At 45.9% G+C, this 14256-nt stretch overlaps 1 protein-coding gene and 1 long non-coding RNA gene across 2 annotated transcripts in view; one reads left to right on the plus strand and one right to left on the minus strand.

The window, feature by feature from the left end:
* Positions 1 to 14256, plus strand: part of LOC101953051 (uncharacterized) — a 36744-nt gene that overhangs the window by 9611 nt on the left and 12877 nt on the right. Inside the window, exon 2 of the long non-coding RNA XR_006172551.2 lies at positions 8363 to 8443. This is a non-coding gene — a long non-coding RNA (uncharacterized LOC101953051). The remainder of the gene's footprint in view (positions 1 to 8362; positions 8444 to 14256) is intronic.
* The window catches only part of CWH43 (cell wall biogenesis 43 C-terminal homolog), a 51715-nt gene continuing 43845 nt past the window's right edge, over positions 6387 to 14256 (minus strand). The window contains exon 17 of the mRNA XM_065598048.1: positions 6387 to 6516. The gene's annotated coding sequence lies outside the window, so the exon portion shown is untranslated. The remainder of the gene's footprint in view (positions 6517 to 14256) is intronic.

The raw sequence follows: 14256 nt of genomic DNA on the forward strand, positions 1-14256 counted from the left end.
AAGCATTTGGAAAGAGGGTGGTCATCTTATTGGGGCACATATATTCCAGAACAGCCTTTGGAGTTGATCCTGCTGAAATGTATCTTGAAAGGGCTTTCAGTTCATCACCTAAATCACTCGTATCAATATCGCGCATGTCATCATGTGTCAACACTGTCTCTAGTGCCCTGCATTGCTGGTGTAGGTCTTCTTCAGGTATAGTGAGGAGTTTTGGAATATCATACAACATCCCAAATATACTGCTGTGTTCCTTGAGCTGCATGAAACGTTCTTCAACTGACTGTATTGCACAGTCTAGCACCCGGTTAAAGAATTCAACTTTGAATTGGTTTTTGGGGTCTCTTATGGGATTATCCCCTGCCTCATAATCAAAATGTCTTCTTCTTCGGTGACTCTTGTATTCTTGAATGGGTGGGAAAATAGCTCTCCCAACTTCTGTGCATTCTTCAGAACATTTTGAAATCCCTCATCTGACCGGTAAGACGATAGGTATGACTTTGCTTTGTCCAGATGTTCCATTACTCCAGATATATCAAGGTCAACACCTTGGAGTCTCTTGCTTAAAACATTTATTTCAAACAGTATGTCATACCACAACACTAAGCCTCACAGAAATTTGAAGTTATGTATGTTTCTGGTGATTCCATTTCCCTCTGCTGCTGTTCTCCCATGAACAGTTCCTGTCATAGCATTATCCTCCATAATGGCAACTCTGGCATCATCTATCTTCCCAATATAGTGTTTGATAGGCTTTATCGCCTCCACTTGACTTTCCCATCATGTGGCACTCAAGTGGTTTCAGTGTCAGAGAGGATGTTCCCAGATGTTGCTTCAAAATTTGCCATCGATGAGTTGATGCAGAGAAAAATACATAGATGCTTTGAATTACATTAAAAAATTCAGCAGCCTCACTAGAAGCTGATGCTGCGTCACTGACCACCAAGTTCAATGAATGAGAACTGCATGGGACAAAAAAAACTCGAGGGTTTAACTCTTGGATCCGTGTCTGCACCCCTCTGTTCTTTCCTCTCATGTTGGCACTATTATCGTAGTCCTGACCTCTCATGTCAGCTATCGCAATTCCCGTATCTTCCAGCTTTTTAAGAAGCACATTTGTCATACCAGCTCCTGTAGTATCATCAATGTCAATAAATTCTAGAAAATGCTCTCTGACAGTCACCATTGCAGGGACATTTTCACTAGGTTCAGTTGTTATTACAAAACACACCATTAAAGTCATTTGTTCCATATAGCTGATGTCAGGCGTGCAGTCCAGAATAACAGAGTAATACCTTGCTGACTTCAGATCTGCCACAATCTTCTGTTTGACTTTTGTTGCCAGTAACTGTATGATCTCATTTTGAATTGTTTTTACAAGGTAGTGGTGTGTGTACATTTCTTGGGTGGTGACTCTTCTTAGATGCTCCTGGAATACAGCATCAAACTCAGCCATCAGCTCCACAATTTTAAGGAAGTTTCCATTGTTTGACACATACAGCTGATCTGAAGTGCCACGCAGTGCTAGGTTTTGGGTAGCAAGCATTCTCACAATGGAAATGAGCCTTTTCAGAATATTTTGCCAGTAAAGAGACTCTGATGCAATCTTCTCTTGATGCTGATCATCTATGGTGGCCTTTAACCTTAGTCTCATCTCAAGCTCTTTCCACCTATGGAATGCTCTCTGGTGATTTGCTGCCTTCTCATGGCATGCCAGATTTCTAGCCAGATTTTTCCAGTCCTTTGTTCCTGAAGAACCCAATGTGGCTGGAACATTAGACTGGAAGAGTTTGCAACAAAAACAGTATGTAGCATTCTGGGTTTTTGAGTACATAAGCCATGGCCTCTCCACTTTGTCACCATTGAGGATTTCATGCCAGTAATGTGTTGGATGGAAACTTCTATTTTCATTGTCTTTGGGGAACATGAAGTTTTTCACTTGCTGTGGCCCATGCAGTACAAGGAAGTCCGTCAGGCTACTGCTCAAGTGGGTCCACAGTCCTGGATCATCTAGGCTTAAGGAACTAAACTCAGCAGCAGCTGTTTCTTGTGCCTCCACCACACTCTTCTGTGATCTACACTTTTCTTCAGGAAGGTACATGGTTACATCCATTTGAGATGGAGATATGGATGCTGCAGTAGCTGCCAGATCACCTGCACTCTGACTAACTGGAAGATCAGGCATCTCCTCACCACTCACATCCTCACTGGGGCCGGAAGGCTCACCATGAACATTTGTGTCTATGTATCTCAGGAGAGCTCCTTCCTGCTTAGATAGAAAAGCTTCCTTTGTTTGCTTGCTTTTTCTGAATGCTGCCCCAGAGGGGCGTTTTCTTCTTTCACTCATGACTGCTGTTCTGTGCCAACTATAGTGGCTCTCAACACTCAATTGAAGGGGACAAATAAGCAGGCTGGTAATAGGGCCTGAGAGAGGGAAGATATCAGCGTCTTAAGGGCCTAACTGGCTCCTACTACTTCAGTTGACTGCCTGTTCTCCTCAAGTGGGTTCAGGGAAGCAACAGGAAACAGGAAGCTCCCTGAGAAACTGTTAATCAGTCCAGGCTCCTGGGGGTGCTAGAGAGGTACATAAGAGGCTCCTCCTCCTCTCTCTCCCTGCAGCTCCTGCTGCTTTCTGTTATTCCCTTTTGCCTTTTCTCCTGCCTGCCTGTTATGTCTCTTGTGCCCTCCTAGCTCCGGCCCAGCACTCCACCATCTCTGTGCATCTAGAGCTGCAAGAATACATATGCACCAGCAGCAGACACAATTTTCTATACTCTGGGTCCTAGTGGCACCCCCCCACACACAGTCTGGCACCTGAGGCGGCTGCCTCAGTTCACCTCATGGTAAGGCCAGCCCTGTCCAAGCCATCAAGTGCAACAACTGTGGGTCTGGATGCAGTCTGTGACCAAGGTGCTGAGTTTTTATGTCCGGACAGTTTGGGAGGTGTATGGGAGGCTGCCTGAACATCTGCAATAGATATGACAGCCAAAACTGTCTTGCCCAGTAGGGTGCTCTCAGGATCACTATAGCCTTGTCCTGTCTGATCTTGGATATTATCCCGGGGATCAAGGAAATCAATGGAAAGGCATATAGGAGAACCTGAGACCACCAAAGACGAGAAGCATCCAGTGGTGATCCCAGGCTCAAGTCTCCTCTGGAGCAGAAGGTCAAGCATTTGGTGTTATTGTCTGTGACAAAAAAGTCTATTGTGTGAGTCACCCACTGATGAAATATCAGCTCTGTGATGGACTTCTGCAGTGATCACTTGTAGTTGGTCACCACATGTCTGCTCAAGAAGTCTGCTAGATCATTGCTGACTCCTGGAAGATGTAGAGCCAATGGGGTTACTCCTTGTTAATGACATCATGTCCAAAGCCTGATGGCTTCCTGGCCGATGTAGGTGTGATGTTTTGGGGATCACCCAAGGCCAGGAAAGGGTTCTGTCACTGCCTGCCCTGTAACGTTGGAGTTCCTTAAGCTGTGCTGCTTTGGCTCAGATCACCGACACCAGCAGCCTGCCCACAAGCAGAAAGTCTCACCCTGACTCCCACCATAGACTCATAGACTTTAAGGTCAGAAGGGACCATTATGATCATCTGGTCTGACCCCCTGCATGCTGCAGGCCACAAAACCGTCCCCACCCTTTCCCTGACTCTGCTGATGAAGTCCCCAAATCCTGTGTCTTAGTGACTTCAATTGGCAGAGAACCCTCCTGCTAGAGATCCCTGCCCCATGCTGCGGAGGAAGGCGAAAAACCTCCAGGGCCTCAGCCAATCTACCCTGGAGGAAAATTCCTTCCCGACCCCAAACATGGCGATCAGCAAGACCCCGAGCATGTAGGCAAGAGTCTCCAGCCTAACCCTTGTTAACCATTATACTGTTTGCCTACCATTGCTTGGTATTCCTCAGCTAATATGTTTTACCATTAAACCATTCCCTCCATAAACTTGTCTAACTTAATCTTAAAACCAGACAGGTCCCTCGCCCCCACCGTTTCCCTCGGAAGGCCATTCCAATATTTCACCCCTCTGACGGTCAGAAACCTTCGTCTAATTTCAAGCCTAAACTTCCCCACAGCCAGTTTATATCCATTCGTTCTTGTGTCCACATTAGTACTAAGCTGGAATAATTCCTCTCCCTCCCTTGTATTTATCCCTCTGATATATTTAAAGAGAGCAATCATATCCCCCCTCAACCTTCGTTTTGTCAGACTAAACAACCCGAGCTCCTCCAATCTCCTTTCATACGACAGGTTTTCCATTCCTCTGATCATCCTAGTGGCCCTTCTCTGCACCCGTTCCAATTTAAGTTCATCTTTTTTAAACATGGGAGACCAGAACTGCACACAGTACTCCAAATGAGGTCTCACCAGCGCCTTATACAACGGAAGCAGCACCTCCTTATCCCTACTAGATATACCTCGCCTAATGCATCCCAAGACCGCATTGGCTTTTTTCACCGCCACGTCGCATTGTCGACTCATAGTCATCCTACGGTCTACAAGAACCCCTAGGTCCTTCTCCTCTTCCGTTACTTCTAACCAATGCGTCCCCAGCTTGTAGCTAAAATTGTTGTTAGTCATCCCTAAATGCATCACCTTACACTTTTCACTATTAAATTTCATCCTATTTCTGATACTCCAATTCATAAGCTCATTCAAGTCTCCCTGCAGAATATCCCTATCCTCCTCCGAATTGGCAACGCCTCCCACCTTCGTATCATCCGCAAACTTTATCAGTCCACTCCTGCAATCGGTTCCGAGGTCAGTTATAAATAGATTAAATAAAATGGGTCCCAAAACCGAACCCTGAGGAACTCCACTGGTAACCTCTCTCCAACTTGACAGTTCACCCTTCAATACCACCCACTGCATTCTCCCCATTAACCAATTCCTTATCCACCTCTGAATATTCATATGGATCCCCATCTTTTCCAGTTTAACCAATAATTCCTCATGGGGTACAGTATCAAACGCCTTACTGAAATCCAGGTATATTAGGTCCACCGCATTTCCCTTATCTAATAAGTCCGTTACTTTCTCGAAGAAGGAGATCAGATTCGTTTGGCACGATCTGCCCTTCGTAAAACCATGTTGTAATTTATCGCACTTGCCAGTAACCTCGAGGTCCTCAACTACTTTCTCTTTCAGAATTTTCTCCAGCACCTTGCACACTGCAGATGTTAAACTAACAGGCCTGTAGTTACCCGGATCACTTTTTTTCCCTTTCTTGAAAATAGGAACCACATTAGCTATTCTCCAGTCTAACGGAACCACCCCCGAGTTTACTGATTCATTAAATATTATCGCTAATGGGCCTGCTGCATTCCTGCACGTGCCGTCTCTTGGCCAGAGCTGCCTGCAGAGCAGACTATCTTGGCCACGAGGGTGCTAAAGTTACACAAAATTCAGAATATATTATCTTAATACAATTGACTTAATATATCAATGTTAGTGCCTTGTTTTGTTACTCTTGAGAGTAGCTGGTATCCATAAATTATATTGTTATCTTATAGCTTTCACATCATTTTGTCATGGCTTAATAAAACTGTACTAAACATGAAAAATGGTGAAATTGTAAGCATGCAGTTTTATGTTTGATGTGCAGTTAGCAGCAGTTAGTGCTGTTCCCAGGGTGGTGCTAACTGAACTGATCCAAACATACATACAGTGATGTCCTTGCAGAATTGGATGTTACACAAGCTGGTCAAAACAACTATGTTAATTTTAGCGCCACTGAAAACAGGAAAATAGCTTATGACAAATTATAGAAGATAAAATATTATAATATAAAAAGTCCAGTTTTAAAAGGACCTGTGCAGTCTGAAGTATTGAGCGGACAGCAAAAGTCCGGTTATCATAATTTTCTGTCATTTTCTAGCATCCTGTAACAAATAAAACCTCAAATTAGTGTAATACATCTGTCAAAACAGTGTATTTAATCGAATCTTTGAATAACTTTTTCAGTGCACAACCACAAGCAGTGGGGAGCAACTGGCCTTTAAAGAATTAAGTGCCTAGCCAGCAGGCGTCAGCCGTCAGCTATGTGCTTAGTATTGTGGCATCCACAGTCGACATTGTTTTATCTGGCGGCTAAACTGTGCTTCAGTCACACTAATACAAGGTTAAATGGCAGCACCTGAAAAGAAAAAGATTTGAAGGCTGTGCTATTTTAAAGATGAGTGGTTGCAACCCCCAGAGTATTGGAATTGGCTTACAAAGGCAAGTGAAGACTCAGGATATTGTTCTATTTGTCGTGTTTAATTCATGGTTAAGTTTGATTCTATAAAAGCTATAAAGCAACATGCAGAGACAAAGGGTCACAAAATCAAAGTACGAGCACAAGTACAGTCCAGTACTGTCAATAAATTCTTCATAAAGGCTGATACCTCTGAAGAACAACACAAGTGCATGGCTGAATTGCTTTTAATATATAATAGAGTTAAACACCACCACAGCTACCATCCTCAAGATTGTGGAAATAAGCTGTACTGCTTCATTTTCACTGATTCCAAAATTCACTGTGGAAGGACAAAAGCAGAGGCTTTGATCGAGAATGTATTAGCACCCCATTCATTGAAACTCGCTGTGCAAGACATTGGATCAGCATCGTTCTCAATAGCAACAGATGCTTTTAATAAAGAGAATACAAAATTATTCCCAGTTGCCGTCCGCTACTTTAATAAAGATAAGGGAAGCTGCACATGTATCATAGACTTTTTCGAAGATGCAGATGAAACATCAGAGGCAAGCGCAAACAGCTTAAGAAGTTGTCTTCAAAATGCCAGTCTGATACATAATAAAATTGTGGCATATGGAACAGACAACGCATCTGTCAATTTTGGAAAACACAAATCTGTTTTCATGCCCCTAAAATGAATGTTGGATTTACCAAACCTTGTGCCGGGGCATTGCAGCTAATTCTCGTCCAGTGCAAAGAATATTAGTGAACTTAAAGAGTTCTTTGATTTCTTGGAGACAGAATATTCAGAAATTTTACAACATGTACCTACACATTTTTTGATCCTTTACACTACCATAGACAACTTACTGAAGAATTGGCCTGCACGCACATCTTACTTTGTGAACAAAGGGAGGAAAAAGTGAGCTGTGCAATACGGGCCTTTCTTTCTGAGCAAGAAGATGCAGTGTCCGATGATGAAGTTATTACACTTGCTAAGCTCTACATCTACTTTGTGCACAATATTATGAGCCAATTTAACAACACCATAAAGGTTCTTGAAAGTGATTACATTTAGGTAACTGAACTGTATGCTACATTCAACAAGCTGAGAAAAGAGATTCAGAATCGACAAGAGAAAGGCTTCTATGGGTACAAGGTGACAGTTCTGCTGCCTGATGAACAGAATACATTTGTTGGAGATGCCCAACGGGCTTACACACGCGTACTACAGTACCTGGAAAAGTGGTTTATTTCCGCAAAAACTCTGCTTCCCCAATTAGCTGAGGCTTGCAGCTCTCCCTAGCCGCAGCCCTCACACAGCCTCAGCCCTGTCCCAGGGCTGATTTTGAACCCTTCAGGGCAGGAGCAGATGACCACCCCACTACATGGACTGATGAAAGGAATCGGCTCCAAGTGGACATGGTAAAAGCTGAGCTATTCGTGCACTTCAACTATAAAATGACATGCTGAGTTTGCTGGATTTTTGAAGACAGAAGCAGCTAAGGAGCTTGTGGGGGCAGCAAGAAAAGATCAGAAGTATAAATTTAAGTAGTTTCAATTGCCACTTTCATGAAAGTTCTTTGTGGCTGTGTTAGGGAGTTTCTTGCACTATTTTTGTTTTATTTTGTTTTTTTAACTTCTGAAATATAAAGATACAAAGTTTGGAAGAAATGATTATGCAGCATCTGGTGACGTTCAAAAATTTAAAACTTGGCACCTAACTGTACATTAAAGTGCACACAAAAAAGCAACCTGATTTTCAGAGGTTTTGTGGGTCTAATAAACCTACTTAGCTTTATTAAGGTGTCCAATTGAGATGCCTAATTTTAGTCAATGAGGTTTGAAAAGTTTTATCTAGGTCCTTTAGACTTGATAAATGATTAGGTTTCAATATACCTTTATTGATTCTGTTCTAATGTTTTTTGTTATCCCTGAAAAAAAATTAATTAAACATCTATCTCAGGTTTATGCAAATATTATTCCACAGATCAGATCAAATCAAAAAATAAAATCTCACCATCATTTTCCTGTGTACTATGTTACCAGTCTCTAATTTAATTATAAGTCAATGGGGAGATTAAGTGAAATCAGGAAAAGCTCAATACAGTTGTACATTGAAAGGGAAAGAATGGGAAAGGGGAGTGTTAAAAGGCTGAGAGTGCTAACTATGCTCCTTTTCTCAGCCAGAGCCCAACGTTGTGCCCAACTGGACAAGCAAGCAGGCTCCACGTCAGCTCCTCGCAGCCTGGCTCTGCAGGCAGCAGGTGAGTCCCGGGAGAGGCGGAAGAGAGTGAGGGTGGATGGAGGAAGAGCAAGCGATGGAGGGAGGGGGAGAGGAGTGAACAGGGGTGGGGTCTCAGGAGAAGAGGTGGGGCAGAGGGCGGGGCAAGAGTGTTCGGTTTTTAGCAATTAGAAAGTTGGCAACCCTATCCAGGGGCCCTGCTGCCCCTCATTCTCCCCATCCACCTTTCACAGTGTCTCTGCTGCTCCTCACATAGTCCCTGTTTAGCCTGCTGAACCAGAGAGTGGCAGCCATTTTGCCTATGGGCATGGCTTCAATCTCACCTGAAAACAGGAGGAGGTGGCAGCCAACTTTATTAAGTGGGTAGCCTCATTCCATGTGCAGATAGACTGTAGAGAAATGGTGGCCATCTTTCTGGTTTCAACCCCAGTGACAGTCATAGGTGATAGAGCAACAGAGGGTCCTGTGGCACCTTTGAGACTAGGTGATAGAGCCATTTGGAATAAGGAAAAAATTGTGACTTGGTGCCTTTTACTTGTCTCATGAAAACATGATAAAAACCACCCCAAAATTACTAGAGTGCAAGAGCTGGCCACACTAGGGTCAGCTAACTTTGCCAAGTGCTTTTGAGAAACATGTTTAGGGTGACATGGTGGGGAGCTTGCTGTAATGCCAAAAAAACCACACACGCTGTATACAATTTATGTAAACACACATTTCATACCATGACATGCTAAAAAGGAAATGCTAGAAAAGGAATGTGAATTTTTTTTAAAAACAGGACATTGAGACAAAACCATAATCTTTTGACCATGCACAGAAGGAATTGTCAATAGGAATTTTGTACTAATGTAAGGCATAAAATATGGCTCTAAGTGCTTCATAATCATAACAGCAGCAATTTGGTAACATCCTCATTTACCTTTCATTACTACATTTCAGCATCTAGCAATTTGTTCAAAACACGTGGAAACATAATTACGCTTAAAAAAATCACATCCTTTTCTAAATATACTGTGCATGTCAACATTATCAATTAAAATACTGCTTAATTAAAATACTTCTTAAAATATAATTTAAAATGCAAATGCAAATCTGATGTGTCAAAAATGCATGCTGTAGGGCTTAGACCCTATTTTATTGTCCTACTCCGCCCCCCCCCCCCCCATGAAAAAAGTGCACTACAACTTCTCATTTGAAAAGACTGCAGCCAATATTTATATTTTTTGTTGTAACAGCAGGACTGCAAGTTTAATATATAGTTTTTCTGCAAGTGATGGTCCCTATATGTATTCTAAACATGGTTGCACATGCGCGTCATGTGCCGGAAGGTTTTCTTAGCAGTGTCCACTGACCCACACATGCGTTGACAGGTGTAGTATGACTTCTATATTTGGGGAGGGAGCAAAAGGTTTAATACTATTAATTAATAATAGGCATAGGTCTATCTTCTGGATTTACTGATTTTTAGTGGTACTTAAATTACAGTATACTTGAAATCACAAATACAGTATACGTTCATTATTTAATCACCCTTATTTGCCATGTTTACCAACTACCACTTAAAAACCAACATTAGCATAAAACAAATTCTTTAATTAATAGAACCAAGCACTTTACTCAAGTTAAAACTTTTAAAGGTCACAAAGTTAATCTCAAGAACAAACATTTAATAACCACTTTGTATTTTATTAACCTTACTAAACGGAAATGAAATCCTTACATGACATATGTCAAAATATATGTCTTTCAGAAAGACCAGTAAATCAATTTTTTTTCTTTCCCTATGTCACCTTTTTAGAAAGGAATAGACCCTGTTCTCCTGGGATGGCTACTATCTTTTGTTGTTATTCAATAAAACAAGTCTAAACTGTTTTCTCAGCCCAAAACACAACCTGTCCAGTATAATTGTAGACCTATGCCACAACCCACGAACCATCGCCCGCTGCTGTCTCTCTCTCCTTGGACATATAGCAGCCTGTACCTCAGTGACATTGCACGCACATACATTGCCTCCAGCAGTATCTCCTCTCCATCTACAGACCCCACATGGACCATTTGGAGGCTAAAGTCATAATTTCCCAGATGATTCTGTCCTCTCTCCAGGGGCAGATTAGTCACTGGGCCGACGGGGCCCATGCCCAACAGCCCTGGCCAACTGGGGGGCCCCGGAAGAATGGGCACCTCCATGCCCTGACCCCATTCCCTGGCAGGAGCACTGGGTGGGCAGGGGAAGCCCCCGCTGTGTCCCAACCCCACTCCTCGGCAGGAGCACCTGGGGTGGGGGGAAGTCCCAGCCCCAGCCCCTGGCTGCGGCCCTGGGACTGGATGAGCTCTAGCTCCCTGCTGCAGCCTCGGGGCTGTGGGAACTCTCACTCCTTGCTGTGGCCCCAGGACTGGGGCGGGGGGGGGGGGGGGGGAGAGCTTCTCCAGTCTTGGGAACACAGTGGGGGGGAGCAGAAAGAAGCAAACAGTCCGTGGGTGGAACAGGGCAGGACTGCAGGTGGAAGGGGTGGGGTGGGGAGGGGCCCCCCACTTGCTCTAGCCCAGGGCCCCACAAAACCTTAATCCTCCTCTGCCTCCCTCACATGGTGGACTGACCCTTCCAAAACCATGGTTGGTACCTTCTTCAACGTTCCACCCCGCAGACAATCACAACGGATGCCTCCCTTGTGGGTTGGGGAGCCCATCTAGACCATCACACAGCCCAGGGGGTCTGGACACCTTGAGAGTCCAGGATGCATATAAACGTTCTGGAATTGAGGACAGTCCATTGTGTGTGCCAGGCATTTCTCCCTCTCATTCGGTCCCAACACATTGAATTAGTCTCCCACAACATCACAGCATTAGTATACATCAGACAGGGTGGCGCAAAGTTTCCCTCCCTCTGTTCCAAGTCCATTCACCTTTGGAATTTGATGCAGCAAACACAATGTGATGATCCAAGCCACATATCTCCCAGGCATTCAAAATTTCCTGGCCAACGCACTCAGAAGGACATTCTATTCAACCACAAGTGAAAACTGCACACTGCCACACTCTGATACCTCTTCCATGAATGTGGCACCCCACATTGGGATCTGTTTGCTACTCAAGAGAACTGCAAGCTGCTCCTTTATTGTTCCAGGGGAGCCACAAGGGAGGACTCACAGGGCAATGCTCTTCTCCTCCCCTGGATATGCGACCTCCACTACGCCTTCCCCTCTGTAGTGGGGCGGCTCCCCCACTCCAGCAGAAAAAGGGTTAAAGTCAGCCCTGGGAGATGGTTGTGGCTGAGAGCTGCTAAGATGGGCTGATTGGGGAAGGAGCCTCAGCTGGGCCACGCCCCAATCAGGCCACACCTGGCCTGTATAAAAAGGCTGTGAGCCAGAGGCCCAGAAGTCTCTCTCCAGATTGGGCGAGACCATGGCCTGGCTGCCTGCCTGCAGAAAGGGTGCTGGAAGTGAAGCAGGGCTGGGGAGAGCCAGAGGAGCAGGGGAGCTCTGGCCTGGAAACCCCTGCAGGCCTAGTATAAGGCCAAATAGGTACTGGGGTTGCAGGGGCAGCCCAAGGGTAGGTGGAGGCAGCAGGTCCAAACCTCCCTTGTTGGTGATGAATGGCTTTTACACTGCAGTCTGCCCCAGGGAGTGGGGGCTTGGTGATGACTGGCAGTAGCCCAGACTGAGGCAAGGTGGGGATTAGAGGGTTGGGGGTTCCCTAGGGAGTGGAGACCCAGATCTGTGGGGGTACTGCCAGGGGGAAGCATCCCAGCCTGAAAGGGGCACCGGGGTCCGGGAGGGACACGGGGCCAGCGGCAAGCTGGACACCGGCCTGCAGAGGGCACTCAGGCTGGAAAACAGCTAATTCCCTGAGACCAGCAGGAGGTGCCGCAGGGGGAGACCCACACCTTTACACACACACACCCATCCCCATCCTCCTCCCCTGGACATGCAACGTCCACTATGCCTTTCCTTCCCATCCCCCTCCTCCTGCAAATGAAAAGCAAGATTTGCTGTTATTGTGCTACCATAATACTTATAGGCCTGATCTGGCCCTGTCAGTTTTGGTACATGGACCTCCTCAGACTTTCCACCCACGAATGCTCCTGGATCTCCTCACAAAGATTGGGGCCAGATCTGGCATCCCCATCTCACAGCCTTTTTGGATGGTGCTCAAGGGTATACAGCACACGCTCCTCCCCAGTGTGACTCATCCTTATCCAAAATCGGGGCATCCACCAGGGCCTGCTACCAAGCCAAATAGAAATGTTTCACCTCCTGGGCTCACCACCGAGTACGATATCTGTACCTGTCATCTACTACCTTCTCGAGCTCTAAACATCAAGCCTTTCCTCAGCCTTTACAAGTCCATTTGGCAGCACTTAGTGCCTTTCACCCCACTGTGGATGGCACCATCCATGTGTTTACACACCATACCACCGTCCATTTCATGAAAGGTCTCCTCAATACCTTCCCACCAGTACTCAAGCCCACACCCCCGTGAGACCTTAATCTCATTCTCTCCACCCTCATGAAGCCACTGGCAACGGGCTTCCTCTCCCATTTCTCCATAAAGGTGCTGTCCTTAGCGGCATTAGCTCAGCCAGACAGGTCAGTGAACTGGTGGATGGTTTCCTTACAGCTACACCCTAAATTGCTCCCGAAGGTAATGTCAGTGTTCCACCTAAATCAGTGCATCCACTTACATGTCTCCTGTCCAAAACCTCACGCCTCCCACATAGACAGGATGCTGCATTCCCTTGACGTCTGCCATGAAATGGCATTCTGCCTCCATCGGACCTGCGCCTTTTGCACATTGCCAAAACTCTTTGTAGCCACTGCCAACCAATCGAGGGGCACTGGAATGGAGGGCTCAAGGAGGCCATGCCCCCCTCACTTTTAAAAGTGGGAGCACTAGTCCCTCCCACTTTTTACAAACGAAAACACCTTAGGGTGGGGAGCACCAGGCTCACTCTGCTTTGGAGAGACACCACATCAGCAGCAGCACCCGCCCCTGTTCCAGGGTGACCAGATGTCCCAATTTTATAGGGACAGTCCCGATTTTGGGGTCTTTTTCTTATATAGGCTCCTATTACCCCTCCACCCGCTGTCCCGATTTTTCACATTTGCTGTCTGGTCGCCATACCCCTGTTCACCTAGGGCCACCCCACCTCCTATCTGCATCTCATGGGCAGGCTCTGTGTGTGGCTGCAGCTCCCAGCCTGGCTCCACAGAGGGCCCATTCCAGGCAGAGGAATGCAGCCAACTGAATGGCTGTTCTGGCACCACAGCAGCCTCTGGTGGGTAAAAGGTGGAACTGCAGCACTTCTTGGGCAGAGTGTATTCTGTCCAACAGGGGTGTGGGCTTGACTACTGTTGGGAAGGTACTGAGGAGACCTTTCATGAAATGGACAGTGGTAGGGTGTGTAAACACATGGATAGCACTATCCGCAGTGGCGCAGAATTCCCCCAGGAGTAGAAGTTCTTGAAAGCACCCTGCCCGTGAAGCCAGGTTAGGTCAGACAGAGTGGGACACACAGGGCTGCTGTGGGGATCACAGACTGGGATTCAGAACGGCTAGTAAGAGGAATAGATTAGTGTGGGCTCAGGAGCTAGTGGAGTGACAGCATTGAGCCAGGGGCTGAATGGGAGTGGGTGTGTAGGGCCACATGGGTATGGAAGGTGTGGGGACAGGGGCAGATGTGCCTGATTGAATGGGAGAGGCTTGGAGTCAGCCACGGGGGAGGCTACCCAACTCCCTAACAATTCCTCTGCACCCCCTTTCCCAAAAAAACCTGCTCCATACTTCTCCAACCCATACCCAACAATCCACCAAGTTCACTCCAGGCTCCTTCCC

Source organism: Chrysemys picta, chromosome 5, assembly GCF_011386835.1.
Source record: "Chrysemys picta bellii isolate R12L10 chromosome 5, ASM1138683v2, whole genome shotgun sequence".
In the NCBI taxonomy this organism is placed as follows: domain Eukaryota; kingdom Metazoa; phylum Chordata; order Testudines; family Emydidae; genus Chrysemys; species Chrysemys picta.